The 22,155-nt window shown below is 41.4% G+C and overlaps 1 protein-coding gene across 3 annotated transcripts in view; it reads right to left on the reverse strand.

The window, feature by feature from the left end:
- Nucleotides 1-22,155, reverse strand: part of LOC130297331 (proton channel OTOP2-like) — a 122,511-nt gene that overhangs the window by 64,477 nt on the left and 35,879 nt on the right. Inside the window, exon 1 of one of the 3 annotated variants that reach the window (XM_056549707.1) lies at nt 7,524-7,585. The exons of the other annotated variants lie outside the window; for them this stretch is intronic. The gene's annotated coding sequence lies outside the window, so the exon portion shown is untranslated. Of the gene's footprint in view, nt 1-7,523; nt 7,586-22,155 lie in introns of those variants that run through there. 3 annotated transcript variants of the gene reach the window in all.

The raw sequence follows: 22,155 nt of genomic DNA on the forward strand, positions 1-22,155 counted from the left end.
GGAGGAGGTTGTTAGCGTGAGCTGCGGTGGAGTCAGTTAGCGGTGAGTGTCTGTCAGGACCTGGAGAAATAACTTTCTTGTGGTGGGCAGAGCAGTGGATTAAGAGGGTGCTCTAGGGAGCTACCTATTTTGTCTATAGGTGGAGCCAGCTCTACTAGAGCGGTTAACTGCACATACCATCATGGTACACCACCACCCAGACACCTCCACATAGTCTACACCTAGGGTCAAGGACCTTTCACTATTGTGCAGATCCTCATTTACAAAAGTTGCACAGGTCCACAGAGGGACATACAGCTAACCAAATAGAGTGCCCACACAATATACTTTAATTAGAGGGACTACTACACCTATCGTTGTGAACACCACAGATATCTTTTTTATGACAAACATCTTGTGACAAAAAAGCCTGCTCCGGCCTGCATTTCACCCATACATTTCCAATGAATGGGATCCATGCCCAACAACTCACACAAGCCATTTACGGACTATCCACAGGCATCTCCATGGCATCAAAACACACCCTTATTATCTGCTACTCTCTGTCTTTCCACTCAGCATTGTGTTGCAGCAGTCCAATTTGACAATGAACCAATGCACATGCCCACGTCAGCATCAGGCTCTTCCATGCACCTTCATCTGTAATCCTGCTTTATATTACACACTATCTGCAAGAACCAGACAAACAACAGTTCACATTTGACCTTGGAAAGGTCCTGAGTCACACCTAGTGAAGAGATTACTAAACAAGTACAGTCTTGGCAGATACAACGTAAAATGGCTCCATGCAGGTAATGAAACTGGGCAGGGAAGTCTGTAGAGTGCATAAGGCGGAGGAGATTTTGTGGGGATTGCACATGATATTTAAATAGATTTCAGATGTGATTATCATGATGATGATGAACCAGTGAAAGGATAATAATGGGTTTATGTTGGTAAAATCCAGACAGTGCTGCACCTCCATGCAATATCATAGAACGTGAAGAATGAAAGATTTGTAGCTCAATTTAGGTTACTATACTATATAACATATAGATTTAAATAGTATCTGGGCTCTCAGTCTATAGGTGACAATGCCTTAAAGTGTGTCTGTCAATAAAAAAGAAAAAACCATGTAAGGATATGTTAGGCTGGGGTCTGAGTAAATAAGTAAGGAGAAGACTGACCCGTAGATTTACATTATGAGTCCATCTTCTGGCAGCACTAAAGAAAAAAAATGTAGGTGACATTCCCTTTAATGCTACATACCTGGGGCTCAGTGGTTATTCACCATTTCAGGCTCAGTCTTAACTAATCTTAGAGATGATGGGTGAAATAGAGGACTGTCCAAAGTTACTGTAGGACTGGACAGTTCTTCAGTTAGGCAGAGAATGTCAACAACATTCTATGTAAGTAGATGAGGGGGCACATTTGGGTCGCATGCCCGAAGGTTCTTGTGATAAGTAGTGGTCTGGTGATGTCCCCCTGTGGCACATATCTTCCATAATCAGAAGGCATAGTTGTTAAATGGTTGCAATAGACTGCGGATAACTATCTACCTATCTATTTATATTATCTATCTATCTATCTCCTAATATTCTTTAGTGATGATATTCGCATAGTCTCATATTTGCGAAAATTCTCTTTCCTGACAAATACAGTAAATAGTATAGGAGCCTTCTTTAGACCACAAGCTGGAAGCATGGAGGAATGAGATCACTGTGATGTGTTCTGTGGGAAATAAAAAAAAATGCAAATATATAGTGCTATATACACCATATTCGTGAATATGCAAAATTTGCAATAAATATTCGCATTGCGAATATTCGCGCACAACACTATAATACAGGTGCAAGGGCTTAAAAAACCCAATGAGGGAACTAAATGAAACTGCCTGCCACAAAAATATAGAGCAGTGTGCAAAAAATCCTTTTTAGTCCCGTTTTAGATACTTTTTCACCTCGCCTGATAAAGAAAGCGTGCTTTCCGGAAAGTGGGCATGGGGCACCAAAATTGCTCCAACATAAAAATGACCACATTTTCAAAAATAGGGAAAGTTTATCAACAAACGCCCAATTTGCGCAAAGATTTGCAACTTTTTTTTATAACTTTATGCCATACCTACCATGTGAGTTGGGTTTAGCATAAAGTGAGTGGGACTAGGTGAAAAGAGGGCATAACCTCCAGCACCCACTGGTACGGATTAGTGGAGCTCTGACCACTGGGACCCCTGTCGATCTACAAGACAAAGCAAAAATGCAGGTGTATTTAGGGTTGCATTTTTACTCTGTTCTGGAGAGAATTGGTGCAATGAGGGGGACACTCATGAGCATGACCGCTGGCACCTCTATAACATAATATAAAAGGGCATCCAAAGACTTCTGTAGGGCCCTATCATACTTCTTTATACCGTCTATTACTGAATAGACGGTATAAAGAAGTATGATAGGGCCCTACAGAAGTCTTTGGATGCCCTTTTATATTATGTTATTGGAAGATATATGGAGCTTTAATACAGCCATAGCAGACCAGGGCAAAACAAAACAAAGTGGCTGTGAAGGTAAAACTAGGCAGATTTTTTTTCCTTTTATTTATAAAAACCTATATAGAATATATATGGCATATATAGCCTTTAAGCCCGTGCCTGAGACTCTCCAGGAATCCCCCCCCCCCCCCAAAAAAAAAAAAAAGAAGGTCTAGGACATACTTTAAGCCACTAACTGTACTGACACTATCCTGGCAAAATCAACACAATCGGTTAGTATGCATCTTGGCTGTATTTTTATTCTACTGTCATTTGGAAGGGCATTTTTACACAGATTTACCATCAGTTCATGAGAAATAAATCCAGCGCTAATAATTAGTGCAACATTGCTTGTATGTAAAAGTGACTACTTTATTTCCCTTTTACAAATATAGCCACCGCAACTGAATAGCTTCTATAAATATCAATATATTTTGTAAGTGAAATATATGTAAATAAGGTTTACACACCGTACAAGTAGACCATGCAATTGCTATTGAGACTTTTGATAGATAAGAAAACAGCCCTGCTTGCTTTCATCTTATTTGCTGTTTAAAATACAAAAATGCAGTGCCTTGAAAAAATACCAGTGATCCTTCCATGCATTATATAATAGCTATGATGCAAAGTCCAAGGAAAGTCATACTCGATATATGAAAGGTGCGCAAATAGATGTAAAAATTGGTATATTGGAAAGTGTTTTAATCTTGATGAATCAAGAGATAGCTTCTTGTGGTGTGGTCCTATTTATATGCACTGAATCTATTTATATGCCTGGTTTAAATATGGGTGTGTTGACACATTAAATGATCTGCTGTGGCAAACATTATTAAATCTAATATTAGAGATCAACAACTTTTGTTTCTACCCTTTTATATATTACTTATGACAGACCTCCAATCCCTTAGACCACGGGTCCTCAAACTATGGCCCACGGGCCACATGCGGCCCGCCGAGGACATTTATCCGGCCCGTCGCTGCCTGGGACATCCCTGTGTCCCGAAAGAGGTTTTCGGGACACAGGGAATGCGGTCTCGGAGGCCCCGCATTTACTTTAAAAACGCAGGGGCCGTCGGGAAGGTGGCACACGCAGGGACGTCACTGACGCCGTGCGTGCGCCCATAGCAACGGAGCGCGGGGGAGCTGAGCAGCGACGAGGACGTGCGCTGGCAAGCTTGGTAAGTGTTACCAGCGGCACGTCAGCTTCGGTGCTCCGACCTCCGCTCCTTCGGTCCCGGGACTTATTGCTATGTCCGGACCGGAGGAGCGGTGGTCGGAGCACTGAAGTGGGGCAGTACACAGGCATACAGCCTCCAGCCATACACTGTATGGCTGGAGGCTGTATGTCTGTGGGAGAACATACTGCACCTAATGTGGGGAGCTATACTGTACCTAATTTGAGGGAACTATACTGCACTTAATGTGGAGGAACTATACTGCACCTAATGTGGGGAGCTATACTGCACCTAATGTGGGGGAACATGCTGCACCTATTGTGGGGGAACATTATACTGCACCTAATGTGGGGAAACTATACTGCACCTAATGTGGGGGAACTATACTGCACCTAATGTGGGGGAACTATACTGCACCTAATGTGGGGGAACTATACTGCACCTAATGTGGGGGAACTATACTGCACCTAATGTGGGGGAACTATACTGCACCTAATGTGGGGGAACTATACTGCACCTAATGTGGGGGAACTATACTGCACCTAATGTGGAGGAACTATACTGCACCTAATGTGGGGAACTATACTGCACCTAATGTGGGGGAACTATACTGCACCTAATGTGGGGGAACTGTACTGCACTTAATGTGGGGGAATTATACTGCACCTAATGTGGGGGAACTATATTGCACCTAATGTGGGGAAACTATATACTGCACCTAATGTGGGGGAACTATACTGCACCTAATGTCGGGCAACTATACTGCACCTAATGTGGGGGAACTGTACTGCACCTAATGTGGGGGAACTATACTGCACCTAATGTTTGGGAACTATACTGCACCTAATGTGGGGAAACTATATTGCACCTAATGTGGGGGAACTACACTGCACCTAATGTGGGGGAACTATACTGCACCTAATGTGGGGGAACATACTGCACCTAATGTGGGGGAACTATACTGCACCTAATGTGGGGAAACTGTACTGCACCTAATGTGGGGGAACTATACTGCACCTAATGTGGGGGAACTATACTGCACCTAATGTGGGGGAACTATACTGCACCTAATGTGGGGGAACTATACTGCACCTAATGTGTGGGAACTATACTGCACCTAATGTGGGGGAACTATACTGCACCTAATGTGGGGGAACATACTGCACCTAATGTGGGGGAACTGTACTGCACCTAATGTGGGGGAACTGTACTGCACCTAATGTGGGGGAATTGTACTGCACCTAATGTGGTGGAATTGTACTGCACCTAATGTGTGGGAATTGTACTGCACCTAATGTGGGGGAACTGTACTGCCAACCCTAATGTGTGGGAACTACAACCTAATGTGGGGGATCTATACTGCCAACGTAATGTGGGGGGAACTGTGCTGCGTACTTAAAGTGGTAGTCCACTAATAAGATATATGAGTGTTCATAGGAATTTGTTCATGTTTTGTTATCTATAGTCCGGCCCTCCAACAGTCTGAGGGACCGTGAACTGGCCCCCCGTTTAAAAAGTTTGAGGACCCCTGCCTTAGACCCTTGCACTACCAGGCAAAGGCACCCGCACAGAGATGCTGAACAACGTGGAAAAACCTTATAAAATTTGACTCTATAAATTCCATTTTAAATTATATTGGGATATAAGTAGACCTAAGCATAAACTGGGGTAAAGCAGTTATTCTTACTCTTGACTTGACATAAGATAACTTTAGAAAAGTTCGACTCACCAGGCTCATCAAACTTTTTCAAAATTGCCAGTTTGGCTTGGTTTGATGCGAATCAGCAATTAAATAAACCCCTAAACAAATTTATAACAACTCCTAACAGCTCTAAAGCCCTGTATAACACTGGTAGGAATGTATTCAAGACACAGCACACAGGACGTACAAGTACGCCCTGCGTCCTGCTGCGGTTATGAATTGAGTGTGCAAGCTGCGATCGCATGATAGACAACAGGTCCTGACTGCTATTAGCAGCCAGGGACCCATTGGTAATGGTTGACATCAGCGATCTCGGCGTCATCTGCGGCGGCTCCGGTGGCTGATCTGATCACCTGCGGCACGGTTATGGGGATTAGATCAGCTTAGCTGATCAGTGCAATGCCTATGCATAGCACTGATCAGTATCTGCAATCTAAAGATTGCAATATATAGTCCCCTGTAGGGACTAAAAAAAAGTGTAAACATTTTTTTTTTTATGTTTTAATAAAAGTGAATAAGTCCCTCCCCCAATAATTTTTTTTTTTTATTCCCCTCATACATAGAAACATAGAAAAATAGAATGTGTCGGCAGATAAAAACCATTTGGCCCATCTAGTCCGCCCAATAATCTGAATCCTATCAATAGTCCCTGGCCCTATCTTATATGAAGGATAGCCTTATGCCTATCCCATGCATGTTTAAACTCCTTCACTGTATTTGCAGCGACAACTTCTGAAGGAAGGCAATTCCATGCATCCACTACTCTCTCAGTAAAGTAATACTCCCTGACATTACTTTTAAATCTTTGCCCCTCTAATTTAAAACTATGTCCTCTTGTGGTAGTTTTTCTTCTTTTAAATATCTTCTCCTCTTTTACCGTGTTGATTCCCTTTATGTATTTAAAAGTCTCTATCATATCACTTTTGTCTCTTCTTTTTCCAAGCTATACATGTTAAGGTCTTTTAACCTTTCCTGGTAAGTTTTATCCTGCAATCCATGTACTAGTTTATTTTGTACTAGTCCATGTCCACTAATCCATGTACTAGTTTTAGTTTCTTTAGTTTCTTTCCATGAAAAAAATAAAAAAAACATCAACATACTTATCGCTGCATGCGAAAAAGTACAATATATTTAAACATAATGGGGGAGATTTATTAAAACCAGTCCAGAGGAAAAGTTGCTGAGTTGCCCATAGCAATTAATCAGATCGCTTCTTACATTTCTGAAAAGGCCTCTGAAAAAAGAAAGAAGCAATCTGATTGGTTGCTATGGGCAACTCAGCAATTTTTCTTCTGGACAGGTTTTTAAATCTCCCCCAATGATCTGTATGGATCCCGTACTGTGAACAGCATAAATGTAAAAAAAATATCAAAGTTCCAAAATATAGATTTTTATTCACATCATATATCAGAAAAAAATTCATAAAAAGTCTAGATGTAGCAGCAGCAAGGGTGATGCCTTACTATAGGAACTTGTATCAGCCAGCGGACAGCAGGAGGTAAAAAAATTGAGGTTTTGCTAAGTTTTTCAGTTCCAGGCCTGGCTGATAGTAGCAGCAGCAGCAAGGGTAAGTCGGACTAGAGGGGCCTATAGTAGGTGGAGTACAGCAGGAGGAAGCAGACTGGTAAGAGTTGTAGAAGCCAGCAGACAGCAGGAGATTTAAAAATTGAGTTTTTTCACATTTTTTTCAGGCCCAGGCCTTGCTGAAAGTTGCTGCAGCAACGGTAAGACCAGACTAGAGGTACTAATAGTAGCCAGTGGACAGCAAGAGGTTTAAAAATTTAGGTTTTCTAAATTTTGCAATGCATGCACTGTTCTGCACACTCTCCACCTCATGATTGGGGGATGGCTTTCTTGGCAACTATTATGCGCCAACTGGGCTAGGCTCGCCCAATTGGTTGCCTGAAGGCTGTGGAGTCAACAAGATGGTATGGGAGCGCCTGCGTCACCAACGACGTGGCTAGGTGTGAATAAAAGTGAACTACAGCAGGATGACTGGAAGAATACTGACTGGATTGAGGAGGAGGAGAACACGACACTGATGAGGACAAAACAGCTAAAGTGTGGCCTGTGGACGATGCCTGGCTGCTAGACAGTTGGGAGGGATCTGAAGGAGCATGAGTAGCAGCAAGGTTTTACTCACGTTGTGGAGCATCTCGACTGTCCAGCACAGCCTTGTGATGCTGCTCAATATGCCTACATAGAGATGTAGGGCAAGATTTATCAAAACCTGTCCAAAGGAAAAGTTGCTGAGTTGCCCGTAGCAACCAATCAGATTTCATCTTTCATTTTTGAAAAGGGCTCTGAAAAAATAAAAGAAGTGATCTGATTGGTTGCTATGGGCAACTCAGAAACTTTTCCTCTGGACAGGTTTTGATAAATCTACCCCATAGTTCCTACTCTCTAACCCTGGCCACAGCTTACTTTCTGTTAGCAGAGGTGACATAGTCCTACATTGTCTGCATCTGGTAGGGTAGAAAAGGAGAATATCGGACAGGGACTGCATCACTTGACTGTGCCCCACCTCTGGAAGTTTGTTTTATAGAACCTAAACATGCAGCAGCATCATCCTGACCTGATCTGATCAGACCAGCAGCCCTATGTCTGTTACATTCGACAAGTGTTCTTACCCTGCCTCAGCTGCACTCCAAGACCTTCCTGCTCTGATCACACCAGCTCCTCCTTAACTGGTTCTCATGTCTTGTCTAAAACAACAGTGTCATCATCAAACTCATCATCCCTGCCACTTCTCATTTCTGCCACACCTCGCTGCATGAACTTCTTGGACTCCTTGTTACCCCCTCAACATAGCCACCATGAGACCTAACAGTATGCCCAGCACACCTACCACTACCAGTCCCGCTAGTGCTACACAAGGCCACTGCTTCCCACCTCCACCACCTCAGCAACACACTCCAAAGCTTGACTCTCCTCACACAACTCCTCCTCTTGGCTAGTGCTATCCTTCTGGGTAGCAGTAGGGGGGGAAGCAAAGACTGAGATGAGGAAACAGAGCATCTGGGATGGGCATTTCCACTGCGCCATGTAACTGGAGATGAGAAGAAATCCACTAACAGGTGGCTCACCGTCATATTGTCAGACTCTTCATCCTCCTCCTGAGAAGACCTATGACTTACCCAGTCTAAAACAGCCATAAAGCTGACATGGCTGCTACTACTATCATTGGGCACCTGGCTGCAGTAGGTGCTACTGGTACCTGTGCTACCTGTTCTGTGCGTCCATGGCTGGGAGAGTCAGACATAGGCAAAGACTGCAGCATGTCATGTCTGTATTTACTCTGTTGTAAAGACACTACATCATCTTCAACAAAATAAATTAAGAGAAACAAAATATCTGCTGATTCGTGAGTGATTGCCCTGAAGGGTACTATTTGTGAACTATTGAATTCAAGATTTGAATTTCCCTAGCATGTGTATGTATGGATTGAAGCTACGTTGAGGAGAGAAGTGGAGCTCCTGTATTACCTTTGGTAATTTACACTGGTGCTAGTACTGCCATTTTTTTAGGTTTGTTTGATCTTTTTGGGGTGATTTTTCACTTACCTACTAGTCAACTTTAACTTTCAACGTTTTGAACTGCGTTGTTATCTTACAACCGGGTAGATATAAGGCAAGTTTGATTAAACCAAGAATATAAATGTAGAGTGACTTTACATAGTAACATAGTAACATAATTCATAAGGGTGAAAAAAGACCAGAGTCCATCAAGTTCAACCTATAACCCTAATGAGTCCCTACTGAGTTGATCCAGAGGAAGGCAAAAAAAAACCTCATACTAGAGGTAAAAATTCCTTCCTGACTCCAAATATGGCAGTCAGAATAAATCCCTGGATCAACATTCTGTCCCTATAAATCTAGTATAGATAGATTTATTATTCTCCAAAAATGCATCCAGACCCTTTTTGAACTCTTTTACAGAGTTCCCCATAACCCCCTCCTCAGGCAGAGAATTCCACAGTCTCACTGCTCTTACAGTAAAGAACCCCCGTCTGTGTTGGTGTCGAAACCTTCTTTCCTCTAAACATAGAGGATGCCCCCTTGTTATAGATACAGTCCTGAGTATAAATAGATCATGGGAAAGATCTCTGTACCGCCCGTGATATATTTATACATAGTTATTAGGTCTCCCCTAAACCTCCTTTTTTCTAAACTAAATAACCCTAATTCTTATAATCTTTCTGGGTACTGCAGTCCTCCCATTCCCCGTATTACCCTGATAGCCCGTCTTTGAACCCTCTTCAGCCCCACTATATCTTTCTTGTACACTGGTGCCCAGTACAGTGGTCCCTCAAGTTACAATATTAATTGGTTCCAGGACGACCATTGTATGTTGAAACCATTGTATGTTGAGACCATAACTCTATGGAAACCTGGTAATTGGTTCTGAAGCCCCGAAAATGTCATCCAAAAATAGGAAAAAGTACGGATTAAAGAAAAATAAGTAGATAACTAATACATATAAAGCAAGCCCTTACATATAAAAGTAAGAAAGAGCTACTGGGAGCTGTAAATCACTGTCTATGTCAGTGTTTCCCAACCAGGGTGCCTCCAGCTGTTGCAAAACTACAACTCCCAGCATGCCCGGACAGCCGTTGACTGTCCGGGCATGCTGGAAGTTGTAGTTTTGCAACAGCTGAAGGCACCCTGGTTGGGAAACAATGGTTTATGTTGAGGACAGGAGCTATACAGTGCACACAGTGTCCCAAATGGAGCCACCCTTACTTGGTGTCCAAAGGAGCAACTAACCCTGGCATAGGTAAAGAGTAGTACAGAACTTGTAGTTCCTCCCTGTACTGTAGGGGGCACTACAGACAGCCAGTCAGTGCATGCACTTCAGTAATACAGGTAAAGAGTACAGAACATGTAATACCTCCCTGTACTGTAGGAGACGTTACCAGACACCAGTCAGCGCATGCACTTCAGTAATACAGGTGATTTACCAGTAAAATACCCATTCTGATTGGTCAGTTCCTCCAGTTGTGACACGTTTCACAGATCTGGACTGTCGGTAGCATTGTATGTTGAGTCTGGTTTCAAGTTACAATGGTCCAGAAAAAAACATTGTATGTTGAAACTATTGTATATTGAGGCCATTGTAAGTTGAGGGATCACTGTACTGTACATTATGTGGTAACATTAGTAAGTTTCTATGTGTGGTCTGACTATTGATTTGTACAGCGGTATAATTATTTCCTTGTCATGGGCATCTATGCCCCTATTGATGCACCCCATGATTTTATTGGCCTTGGCAGAAGCTGCCCGACACTGGTCACTACAGCTAAATTTACTGTTAACTAAGACTCCTAAGTCCATTTCCATGTCAGTCGTCACAAGTGTTCTCCCATTTAATACATAATCCCAGCCCGGATTTTTCTTCCCCATGTGCATTACCTTACATTTATCAGTGTTGAACCTCATCTGCCACTTCCCAGCCCAAACCTCCCACCTATCCAGATCCATTTGTAACAGTTCACAGACCTCTATTGTGTTTACCGCTTTACAGAGTTTAGTATCATCTACAGAGTTTAGTATCATGATACTTTACTATTCAATCCCTCTTCAAGGTCATTAATGAATATATTAAATAGGACAGGACCCAAGACTGACCCCTGTGTTACCCCACTAGTAACAGTCACCCAATCAGAATAAGTACCATTAATAACCACCTTCTGTTTCCTATCATTGAGCCAGTTACTTACCCACTTATACACATTCTCCCCAGCCCAATCCTCATTTTATGCACCAACCTTTTATGTGGAACCGTATCAAATGCTTTGGAAAAATCTAGATATGCGATTCATTCAGCGATTGTCCCTGGTCCAGTCTGGAGCTCACCTTCTAATAAAAGCTGATCAGGTTAGTTTGACAGGACCGATCCCTCATCGGTCCTGGAAACCATAGTAAATACCTTTGGAAAATACCAGTCGGAAATCAAAACCCACAAAGAAACCTACACTACACTCTTAGTAAATAAACCCCATAATGTATGTTTGCTAAAATCAAGAAGATTCCCTTTGTTTGCCTTTTCAAGGCTGATACGTGTTGGATGCACATCCTATCGATTGCGCTGTTATGTCACAACCAGGTAGATATAATATTTAAGTGGCTTTACAAGGCTAATACGTATTGGATGCACATGCTATTTTTGTAGATCCCCTATAGGATTTGTGCTAAGCATTCTGTGGAGGTTATTGATAGGATAAGGTTTTTGGGATTCTGCAGGACTCGGGGCTCAGGTTCTCACACACACGCACACACTTTTTGTCTGTATTTCTGTATCTCTCTGTATATTTTTCTGTATCTCTTACTGAATATCTTTCTCTGTCCTCTTGGTCTGCGTCTCGGTAACTAATGAAATCTCCACCGGCTTGTGCTTAAAGCTTGGTAAAACTCACTACCGCCTTGCTGTCTCCTATTGAAGCTGACTGACACATAACCAGCAAATCATATGATAACCTGGCTTATCATGTGATATGGTAGTCACCCTGTTGTCATGTTACTTCCCCCTGCTTCCTCTGGGTGCTAAAACGCTATGCGCTTTTCAAGTAATTTTGTGCTTTTTCCGGTTTACGAGAGCCAAAGTGGAAAAAGTTCACATTTGGCAAGCAGAGCGGCTCGCTCTTCTCTACTCTTGACATACTTACACCTCAAATATAGAAGTAATGAGGAGTCAACCAGTCACCTGTATCTGAGGGACATAAAAATGAACAAACAGTAAAGATACTGATGCTCTATGTCTTATTGGATATAAAAGAGAGTGTCTAAGAATAGCTGATACGCCAATATTTTGTCATGTAAAAACATCCCATATCCATTGAAGATAAATCAATCAATATAAAACTATTCAATGGGCCTCATTTACTTAGAATGGAGTGTAGTTTTCTTTGTGGATTTTTGTTTCTGACAGGTATTTTTCCACACTATTTACTATTGTATCTTAAATTTGTTGATTTTCCCTAAATTTTGCTCTCTTTGCACATGCTCTGAGCTGTCCGGTTATCCAGAGCTCAAATCCACCACATTTTATGTGGTAACATTAGTAAGTTTGTAGGTTTCTTTTGAAAATGTAGGGTTTTTTGGAGGCACGACCCTTTTCTCATGAACACACCCATTTGTAGGGTTTTCTGAGAAAAATTTAGAGTTACTAGGGTTTTTTTGATATTTTGTCGGAACTTCTGGTGCAGGACACATGCGACACAAAAAAACCTACAAAATCTTTTCAGAAAAGCCTTAGTAAATGAGGCCCAATGTGAATAAAAAAATATATGAAACAGTGTTACGCCTACACGTATGTAGACACGATAGCCACAATGACTCAAAGTAAGAGATAGCAGACGGCAGTAATGAAGTGGGATAAAACATGGACAACTAAAATTAAATTAAATGTGCTAGGGACGCCCCTAGGTCCCTTCACTAGCTTGCACCTTGCTTGTACTAATCTTCAGAAACAGTTTTCCGAGCTATAGTTAAGTATTTTGGAGTTATAGTTTCACTGCGACCACATGCCTATATAAACACCAATCTGGTTCCACTGTTGCAGAGAATTGGCACCTAGTATTAGCTTCAGCTCTCATTTTTGCCTGAGGAGATGATGTCACCACTATTATATTCAATGCATTCAGAAAGTCTTCAGATCACTGCAGCCCTTTGCTAAGATTAAAAAAATATATATATTTTTCCTTGATCAATCTGCATTTAATACACAATGATAAAGTAAAAACAGAATGTTAGAAATCTTTGCTAATTTATTAAAAGGGAAAAACTGAAAAATGGCATTCTTTTATAAGTTTTTAGCTCCTTTACAAAGAGTTAATTTGTAGAACCGTTGGCAGCGATTATAAACTAAAGTCTTCTTGGGTCGGATACCACAAGATTTGTTTACCATGATTTGGAGATTTTCTGCAATTCTTCTCTACAGATCTTTTCAAGCTCTGTCATCTGTTGGATGTGGACCCTTGGTGGACGGGCATTTTGAGTTCTCTCCAGAGGTGTTTAATTGGGTTAAAAGCAGGACTCTGGCTTGGTGATGCAAAGACATTCACACAGTTGCTCTTAAAGGGGTACTCCACTGGCCAGCGTTCGGAACATTTAGTTCAGAACGCTGTGTGCGTGCTGCGGGGGGGTCGACCACGCCCCCTTGTGGCATCAGGTCATGCCCCCTTAATGCAAGTCTATGGGAGGGGTCATGACGGCCACCACGCCCATCCCATAGACTTGCATTGAGGAGGCACGGCCTGATGTCACGAGGGGGGTGTAGCTGACCCCAGCAGCAAGCACAAGCATTCAGAACTAAAGGTTCCATTCACTGGCCAGTGGAGTACCCCTTGCAGCTGCTCCTCTGTGGACTTGGCTGCGTTCGTAGGGTCAACGGGGGAGATTTATCAAAACCTGTGTAAAGGAAAAGTTGTCTATAGCAACAAATTAGATTGCCTCTTTCATTACTTGGGATACACCCACAATCACCTCTTGTATCTATGGGGAGGTGGCAATTTCGTCACCCCCCCTTTCCCCACAGGAGCGCTGCTATTGGTCGGCCAATAGAAGCCAGCATCCCTCTGTTAACATCCCTTGTCGCCAGATCCACGTCCACTTGTGGGACCGTGTGGAAGAACCAGAGAGACCTCCCTCTAAATTTTGTTCAGGCACCTATGCCCAAGGGTAAGTCCTGTGCCCTTACCCATGAAAACCTGTTTCTGGTCAGGTATAAAGAAAATCCTTATGCTGACCACAATTCATGGTAATGGCAGCTCACCTGTCCCTGTGCGAGGTACCACAACAACAGTCCTCAAGCCTGATTGTATTTTGGACCACAATCAGCATATGAGGGGAGTTGATCACTCTGATCAAGTCCTCAAGCCATACATCGCCATGCGGAAAACACAGGTATGGTACAAAAAAGTTGCGGTCTACTTGGTACAGGTTGCCAAGTACAACTCTTCTGTACTGTCCCAGTACACTGGCAACACAGGGACATTGCTCCAGTTCCAAGAAGAAGTCCTAAGGGCCCTGATCTTTGCTGACCAGAAAAGAGCAGTCTGGAGTTCCCAAGAAACTGGAGTTATAGGTGTAAGGAACGTCCCAGGACAGCACTTTCCAGGTGAAGTCCCCCACACTGGAAAGAAGGGACAATCCCAGAAAAAATGCAGTGTGTCACAGGAGGGGGATACGGAAAGACACAACCACTCAATGTTTCACTTGCCCTGATCATCTGGGCCTCTGCATTAAAAACTGCTTCAGAGAGTATCACACTTCCATGCAGTATTAAATTTTCCCTTTTCATTTTAATTTCCAATAATTTGACCCCAATGTACCAAGTCCAGAGTACATTCCAAGTTTTAATCCCATAAACCACTAAATTGCCCAAAAAAATGTTTCATCAAAAACTGATGAGACCTCTGGGGGTATTTTTTTCCCAAAAATGGGTCATGGGTCACTGAGTCACTATCATCAGGGACTTTTTTATGTTGCCTCAAATGCGCACAGCTCTCTCTCTCCACCTGAGCGGGGTGCGCATTTGAGGCAACAAGTTAGGGACAGCCACATACCCAGAATGAGGATTCAGAGCATAGGGTTTGGGGTGGGCATATTTTTTATTTTTGGCTATGCTCTGGGTCATCATTCTGGGAACATAACCTATTTTATTATTTTACATCCCACTGTACCCCATTTTAGTAATTTATCCCAGGTAATGCTCCTTGAGGGGGGGGGGGTCCGGCTGTTCTGGCTCCATAGGCAGCTATGCAAAAGCGCGAGGCCCCTGACTGCCCTCCTACTCCTCTAAGTGCTGGCGTGCACCCACAGAGCTGTTTATGCCCAGTTATGAGGTATTTCCTTACTATAAAGAAATTTACTTACAAATTTACAGTGACATTTTCTCCTGTTACCACTTGTGAAAATGAAAAATTTGGGGTAACCCCAGCATTTTTGTGTAAAAAATATAAAATGTTTCCTTTTCACATCCCAATTTAATGAACATTTATCAAACACCTGTGGGATGTTAAGGCTCACTGTACCCCTTGCTACGTTTCTTGAGAGGTGTAGTTTCCAAAATAGTATGTCATGTGGGGGATTTTTTTTTGCTGTTCTGGCACCATAAGGGCTTCCTAAATGCGATATGCCCCCCCCCCCTATTTCAGCAAAATTTGCAAATGTGACTCCTTCTCTTCTGAGCATTGTAGTGCACCCGCAGTGCACTTGATGTCCACACATGTGGTATTTCCATACTCAAAAGAGATGGGATTATACATTTATAGTGACATCTTCTCCTGTTACCACTTGTGAAAATGAAAAATTTGGTTGTAATCCCAGCATTTTAGTTCACTTTTTTTTTTTTTTTTTTTTTTTTGCTGTTCTGGCACCATAGGCACTTCCTAAATGCAAAATGCCCCCCAATAACCATTTCAGCTAAATTTTCTTTCCAAAACCTAAATAGGACTCCTTCTCTTCTGAGCATTGCAGTGCTCCCGCAGTGCACTTAACGTCCACACATGGGGTATTTCCATACTCAGAAGAGATGGGGTTACAAATTTTGGGGGGCATTTTCACCTATTACCCCTAGTAAAAATGTAAAGTTTGGGGCAAAACCAGCATTTTAGGAAAAAAAAATCATTTACATATCCAACTTTAACGAAAAGTCGTGGAACACCTGTGAGATGTTATGGCTCACTGGATCCCTTGTTACGTTCCTTGAGGGGTGTACTTTCCAAAATAGTAGGCCATGTGGGGATTTTTGGCTGTTCTGGCACCATAGGGGCTTCCTAAATGCAAAATGCCCCCCAAATGTGACTCCTTCTCTTCTGAGAATTGTAGTGCACCCGCAGTGCACTTGATGTCCACACATGGGGTATTTCCATACTCAGAAGAAATGGAGTTACAAATTTTGGAGGGGCATTTTCCCCTATTACCCCTTGTAAAAATGTAAAATTTGGGGGAAAACTAGCATTTTAGTGAAAAAAATTAAAATTTACACATCCAACTTAAACAAAAAGTCGTGAAACACCCCTTGTTACGTTCCTTGAGGGGTGTAGTTTCCAAAATAGTAGGCCATGTGTTTTTTTTTTTGTTCTGGCACCATAGGGGCTTCTTAAATGTGACATGCCCCCCAAAAACTATTTCAGAAAAACTCACTCTCCTTCCTTCTGAGCTTTGTAGTGCACCCACAGAGCACTTGAAATACACATATGAGGTATTTCCTTACTCAAGAGAAATTGGATTACAAATTTTAGGAAGATTTATCTCCTTTTACCCCTAGTAAAAATTCAAAAAAATTTGTCTACAAGAACATGCGAGTGTAAAAAATGAAGATTTTGAATTTTCTCCTTCACTTTGCTGCTATTCCTGTGAAACACCTAAAGGGTTAACACACTTATTGAATGTCATTTTGAGTACTTTGAGGGGTGCAGTTTTTATAATGTTGTAATTTTTGGGGTATTTCTAATATGAAGGCCCATCAAATCCACTTCAAAACCGAACTGGTCCCTGAAAAATTTCGATTTTTAAAATTTTGTGGAAAATTTGAAAATTGCTGCTGAACTTTGAAGCCCTCCGATGTCTTTCAAAAGTAAAAACATGTCAACGTTATGATGCAATCATAAGGTACACATATTGGGGGATATTTATCAAAGTATTAAGACTGGTTTTTCCTGTCTAAATATGTCTCAGGATTTTTAGAACATAATGCATTTCAGTCTATTTTAGACGGAAATGCATTGGAAAATGTATTGGTGCTGAATTTATCAAAAGCGACTTATCAGTGACAAGTCTCATCGGCTGAAGGTACGCCGAAATGTCAGACCATGTTGGAGCAGGTTTAAATACAGTCTAAAGCATAGATCACGAACTCCGTGCACAGAATTTATCAAGAGCCATGCTCCTTTTAATAAATTAGGCGCACAATAGACCCTCTGTAGTTTGGACTATATTGATGCGAATCAATATATAATTTTTTTGGAATATCCATTTTCCTTATAAGCAGAGAGCTTCAAAGTAAAAAAGCTAAATTTAAAAAATTTTCATCAAATTTGGGAATTTTTCAACAAGAAATGATGCAAGTATTGACCAAATTTTTACCACTATCATAAAGTAGAATATGTCACGAAAAAGCAATCTCGGAATCAGAATGAAAAGTGAAAGCATCCCAAAGTTATTAACGCTGAAAGTGACAGTGGTCAGATGTGCAAAAAATGGCCGGGTCCTATACTGAAAATTGGCTGGGTCCTTAACCCCTTAATGACCAAGGACATATATTTACATCCTTGGCCGGCTCCCGCGATATAACGCGGGGTCACGCAGTGACCCCGTGTCATATCGGGTCGGTCCTGGCATGTAACTGAAGCCGGGACCTGGGGCTAATAGCGCGTGGCAGCAATCGTGGTGCCGTGCGCTATTAACCCTTTAGATTTGGCATTCAAAGTTGAACGCCGCACCTAAAATGAAAGAAAAAGCTTCCCAGCTGCTCAGTGGGGCTGATTGGTACCACCGAAGTGAAAATGCGGTGTCCCGGTCAGCTTAGATGCGAGCGGAGGTCCTCTTACCTTCTTCCGGTGCATCCATTTGGCGATTGATTGCTCCAAGCCAGAGGTGCAGGCTTGAGCAATCGACCTCCGATAACACTGATCAATGCAAAGCTATGGCTTTGCAGTGATCAGTGTAAAAGAATGTCAGAACTATAAAAATATATATCTTTAATTAAACCGCATGGACAATGGCATATGCGCAAAAAAATTCTCATGAAAAAAATGAATACAAAGCGATCAAAAAGTCCGATCAATACAAATATGGTACCTCTAAAAACTTCAGATCACAGCGCAAAAAATCAGCCTTCATACCGCCCCATACGCGGTAAAATAAAAAAGTTATAGGAGTGAAAATATGACAATTTTAAACATATACATTTTCCTGTATGTAGTTCTGATTTTTTCCAGAAGTATGACAAAATCAAATCTATATAAGTAGGGTATCGTTCTAATTGTATGGACCTACAGAATAAAGAGAATGTGTCAAAATTGACAAAATTGAGTTTTTCTTCAATTTCATCGCACAATGATTTTTTTTCCCGTTTTGCCTTAGATTTCTGGGTTAAATGACTGATGTCACTGCAAAGTAGAATTGGTGGCGCAAAAAATAAGCCATAGTATGGATTTTTAGGTGCAAAATTGAAAGAGTTATGTATGATTTTTAAAAGGTGAGGAGGAAAGAACTAAAGTGCAAAAACTGAAAAACCTGTGGTGGTTAAGGGGTTAAGGGTAGGGGTACTCCGGTGGAAAAAAAAAATTCTTAAATCAACTGGTGCCAAAAAGTTAAACAGATTTCTAAATTACTTCTATTACAAAATCTTAATCCTTCTTTTTGGATTTCTTTTTTACCTGTCCACAGTGCTCTTTGCTGACACCTCAATTTTAGGAACTGTCCAGAGCAGAATATGTTTGCTATGGGGATTTTCTCCTGCTCTTGACAGTTCCTGACATGGACAGAGGTGTCAGCAGAGAGCACTGTGGACAGACCGAAAAGAAATCCAAAAGAGGAGAATTTCCTCTGTAGTATGCAGCCACTAATAAGTACTGGAAGGATTAAAATTATTTATAGAAGTAATTTACAAATCTCTTTAACTTTCTGGCACCAGTTCATTAAAAAAAAAAAAGTTTTCAACAGGAGAACCCCTTTAATATAATAAAATACAACATAACAGTTTTGGAAAAAAATTCAAAGCAATTTTTTTTTTTATGTAAAAAAAAACAACAAAAAACTGTAAGGAATGTGTTCTTTTATTATAATAAACAAACTGCCTATAACATGGTATTTAAACTATATAGCATTTAGACCTTCATGATAGAAATCTGAGAATCTTTGCAAGTTCTATAGTCTTACCTGAAGACAAGCAAATCTTTGAACAATTCAAATCCTGAGAATGCAATTGATAAAGAAGATCAAAATGCATTTTTGTCTCTAGGGGCACTGGAGGAGAAAAATGTTTCAGTTTAGTTTGGTTGTGGCGGGGCTCCATCTTTTTGGTTTACAGTAGTTGCTGTTTCTGTCTGCTCATACCGGCCTTAATTGACATCTATCTTATTCCTAATATTGTTCTCTCCCATCACAGATAATGTTCTCCCCACATCACAGATAATGCACCCTCCTTACACATAGATATTGTGTGCATATTTTCTGAGTCTGGCTGACTAGTTCATTGGTTATTCTTTAAAAAAAAAAAAAAAAAACAGGCATAAAATGAAATGTTTGCCAATTTTGCCTCAGCCAGGCAGACCAGGCCTGGTTGGAAGTAACAGGTTAAAAAAATATATATTTTTTTTCAATTTTCTCAGCCAGGAACCATGGAAGCAACAGATGTTCACTTCACACTGAGACCCGCAAAAGTATAGTCCAGGAATGTTTGACAGCAAGATGTAGCACATGTGCCAAACAGGGACAAAATTATTATTTTTTAAAATGCTACCCCAGGCAGACAAACCAGCCCTGGCTTGAGATTGCATCAAGGGTGATGGTGGTGGCATAGTGGTTGACTAGTGTGAGTTGGCGTAGACTACCTACAGGATTTTAAAGAAGAATATTTTTTTCTAATTTTGCCCCTGCCTGGGCAACGAAGGAGTGGCTTTGTAATTCAAGGACCTGGAGTGGCCTAGCCAGTCTCCAGATCTCAACCCCATAAAAAAAACCTTTGTCGGGAGTTGAAAGTCTATGACCCATCGACAGCCCCAAAACATCACTACTCTAGAGGAGATCTGCATGAAGGAATGGGCCAAAATACCAGCAACAGTGTGTGAAAACCTTGTGAAGACTTACAGAAAATGTTTGACCTTGGTCATTGCCAACAAAGGGTATATAACAAAGTATTGAGATGAACTTTTGACCAAATACTTATTTTCCACCATAGTTTGCAAATCAATTCTTAAAAAATCAGACAATGTGATTTTATGGATTTTTTTTCTCAGTATGTCTCTCATAGTTGAGGTATACCTATGATGAAAATTACAGGCCTCTCTCATCTTTTTAAGTGGGAGAACTTGCACAATTGGTGGCTGACTAAATACTTTTTTCAATGCCCATGCTGATGGAAGGAGGTTTTCACTCAAAGTCTCACGATACATGGCCCCATTCATTCTTTCCTTTTACACGGAGCAGTCGACCTGGTCCCTTTGCTGAAAAACAGCTCCAAAGCATGATGTTTCCACCCCCATGCTTCAGAGTAGGTATGGTGTTCTTTGTATGTAACTTTGGAGGATTCTCCTCCAAACACGATGAGTTGAGTTTTTACCAAAAAGTTCTACATTGGTTTCATCTGACCATATGACATTCTTCCAATCCTCTTCTGGATCATCCAAATGCTCTCTAGCAAACTTCAAATGGGCCCAGACATGTACTGGCTTAAGCAGCCTTTGTTACTATGGCCTGAGCTCTCTGCAGGTCATTCACTAGATCCCCCCCGTGTGGTTCTGAGATTTTTGCTCTCCGTTCTTGTGATCATTTTGACACCACGGGGTGAGATCTTGCATGAGCCCCAGATGGAGGGAGATTTTCAGTGGTCTTGTATGTCTTCCATTTTCTAATAATTGCTCTCACAGTTGATTTCTTCACACCAAGCTGCTTGCCTATTGCAGACTCAGTCTTCCCAGCCTTGTGCAGGTCTACAATTTTGTTTCTGGTGTCCTTCGACAGCTCTTTGGTCTTGGCCAGGCCATAGTGGAGTTTGGAGTGTGACTGTTTGAGGGTGTGGACAGGTGTCTTTTATACTGATAGCAAGTTCAAACAGGTGCCATTAATACAGGTAATGAGTGAAGGACAGAGGAGACTCTTAAAAAAGAAGTTACAGGTCTGTGAGAGCCAGAAATCTTGCTTGTTTGTAGGTGACCAAATACTTATTTTCCACAATAATTAGCAAATAAATTCTTTAACCATGAGACAATGTGATTTTTATGGATTTTTTTTTCTCATTACGTCTCTCATTGTTGGGGTATACCTATGATGAAAATTACAGGCCTCTCTCATCTTTTTAAGTTAGAGAACTTGCACAATTGGTGGCTGACTAAATACTTTTTTGCCCCACTGTATGTTTAATCTTCAGTGCCCATGCTGATAGATTTTGAGTGAAAACTTCCTTCCAACGATACATGGATCCATGTACCAAACATGATGAGTTGAGTTTTTACCAAAATGTTCTACTTTGGTTTCATATGACCATATGACATTCTTCCAATCCTCTTTTGGATCATCCAAATGCTCTCTAGCAAACTTCAGATGGGCCCAGACATGTACTGGCTTAAGCAGCCTTTGTTATTTTGGTCCCAGCTCTCTGCAGGTCATTCACTTGGTCCCCCTGTGTGGTTCTGAGATTTTTGCTCACTGTTCTTGTGATCATTTTGACACCAATTGTGAGATTTTGCATGAGCCCCAGATGGAGGGAGATTATCAGTGGTCTTGTTGTATTGCAGACCCAGTCTTCCCAGCCTGGTGCAGGTCTACAATTTTGTTTCTGGCATCCTTCGACAGCTCTTTGGTCTTGGCCATAGTGGAGTTTGAAGTGTGACTGTTTGAACTTGTATCAGTATAAAAGACACCTGTCCACAACCTCAAACAGGCACCATTAATGCAGGTAATGAGTGGAAGACAGAGGAGACTCTTAAAAAAGAGTTTACAAGTCTGTGAGAGCCAGAAATCTTGCTTGTTTGTAGGTGACCAAACACTTATTTTCCATCATAATTTGCAAATAAATTCTTTAACCATCTGAAAATGTGATTTTTCTGG

The sequence above is a fragment of the Hyla sarda genome, chromosome 13 (assembly GCF_029499605.1).
Source record: "Hyla sarda isolate aHylSar1 chromosome 13, aHylSar1.hap1, whole genome shotgun sequence".
NCBI lineage: Eukaryota > Metazoa > Chordata > Amphibia > Anura > Hylidae > Hyla > Hyla sarda.